This window comes from Acyrthosiphon pisum, chromosome A1, assembly GCF_005508785.2.
Source record: "Acyrthosiphon pisum isolate AL4f chromosome A1, pea_aphid_22Mar2018_4r6ur, whole genome shotgun sequence".
NCBI lineage: Eukaryota > Metazoa > Arthropoda > Insecta > Hemiptera > Aphididae > Acyrthosiphon > Acyrthosiphon pisum.
Genome location: NC_042494.1, coordinates 144,257,794 through 144,260,386, shown reverse-complemented (window position 1 = coordinate 144,260,386; position 2,593 = coordinate 144,257,794).

Below are 2,593 nucleotides of genomic sequence, written 5' to 3'. Positions count from 1 at the left end.
TACTGTATACAATTTATTTTTATGAAACCTGTGTCAGTCTTTCAGCTTTTTCGCGTATATGAACTTGCCGCTCCTGATTGGACTCACCGTCATCATTGTGACATACCTATTATTCGTACATAGTTCGTATATATAATATGAGTCCAACATTGCCTTTTTTTATTATTGTAAGATATATATCATAAATGCATAGATTATTACACTTAAAACGCGAGTCCTCGGGAGAAAAAAAATAGAACAGGGGCCGCTACTCGTAAACGTCTGCGGGTGGTAAACGAAAACGACGTCGTATATATGCGTAATAATAAGTTCCTGTGCGGGAGTAGCAGGTAAAACATTCAGTACGTATATGCATACAATTGATATGTGTAAGTTCCTACTTCCTACTCGGATGTAATGATATAAACAAGTCTCCAAAACGAATTTTAATACAACGCAATAAACTATAATTTCAAACACAATTTAAACAGAATTTCGTAGGCATCTAACTTTAAAATGTTATGGTAGTATATTGTGTCTAGTAAGTTCTTACACGCAAAAAAGTTATTCGTGTTAGTACCAACTCTTACACCTCTTACATAGGTACATTAAAATTGTTGTCACTAATCTCCACATATTTTTAAAATTATTGATATTCTCAAACTTTTTCATGTAAATACATCGGTATACATGAAAATAAAAAGTACACAATATAGTAACATAAAAACAAAAATCAGTAAAAAATACGCTGAAAAAGAAAATTGTTAAAAGGACAATATTTTAGATACCATAAAATATTTTTTTTTTTTTACAATTATTTATTTGTAAAATACGTTTGATATTTAAAAAAAAATAAGACATTAGCACCTGTTTGACTACATTTAATACACACATATATATATAATTAATATAAAATATAATACCTATATTTTTTTTTACAATCATTTATTTATGAAATGAGTTATGATATTTTTTATAACATTATTATTATCAGCTAGTTTGATTTTACGTTATAAACTCATAACATATAAAATATTATAATATTATATTTCATTATAAAAATAATAATTTAAACAATTTATGAATATTATATATAATTCCAAAAATCACAGATAAATCGCATTATTGTAAGAACTAACATATCAAGTATTTTTTTTTTACCGCGGAGTATAGGAACTAACATACTTACATGCGTAACATTTTTATCGTATAGGAACTTATTTATATCATTTTGTCCACAATGTAGGAATTATTACCTATGTATTTTTTACCTGCTAGGTCACGTGCAGTAGTAACTTACATTCGCCCATTTATACTTTTCACTTCCACTATACAACACTAATGTTTTCGTCGCTTCGTTTTGCGTCGATCCAGATGATACAATCAGACATGCATAACTTATTTAGTTATACATGTACATATATTTATTTATGTAGTCGAGTATTAATCAACATAGTTGGAGGCGAAAAGCGATCTTCGTGACGAAAAATATATATAGCTGTGTAAACTAATTTCGTTAAAAGCATATCGTATTGGTATGGGTGCCACGAATTTGCTGCGCGGCAGGAATCAAATCGTGTTTATTATTATTATTATTATTTACCTCGAGAAACTAAGTAGCTATATACGAAATTTCTTTTGAAATCATATTGTGATTCGCCACTTAGAATACGGATATTTTTTGCCCCGCCTAATGACTTACTGTATATATATATATATATATATATAATATAGGTACTGATGTATAGTAATATAACTCGAACGAAATCTATATTTATATACGACACAGGTATAAACATGATTTAACGTCTTTGCGTGGTTATGTGCTTTTTTATAATAATTATTTTATATATATAAATATGTAATAATATGTATATATATTACACACATCCTACGCGCTGGTGTGGTAGTAGTTTTTTTATTATTATTGTGATAAGGGCGGGTACGACAAACGACATAATATATAATATATAGGTAGTATTGTATATATATTGAAAAGAGTTGAAACTGTGGAGAAAGAAAAAACCTTTCAGGCACGGTTCGAAAAGTATTCTCAACGCTGTCAGTTTTCTGATATTTACGATACGGTCCCGAACAGTCGCTTTTTATGGAATACAAATTGTTTGCTTATACGTTTTTTCGGTGAGGCGCGCACCACACACATGCATGCACGACCGTCGCACAATATATAACTCTGGGGCCATACATAGTATATTATACATTGATTATACATGATTGATAGACGTATTGTTGTTTACAGGTACGGCACGGTATTGGATTTGAGTATATAACGGTAACAGAATATTATATATTATGGTAATGGCGTACGTCGAGTGAGTTTATGCGCACAACGATACGAATATTGTTAAATTTTTATATATTATTTTTAATGAGAAAAATTGGAAATCACATGTAACCGATCCGCTACACAGTTGTAGGAGTCAATTGACTTAAGTGTACCTCGTCATTGCAGAGTGCGCAATATAATGGGTGACGTGTTAAATTTAAATTCAACCATTGAATAGGTACGGTTGAATAGAAAATGGTTAAAGGATCAGCGAAGACGGTCTAACCTTTTAGCAACCAGGGTTTACCGCACAATTATTTTAATAAT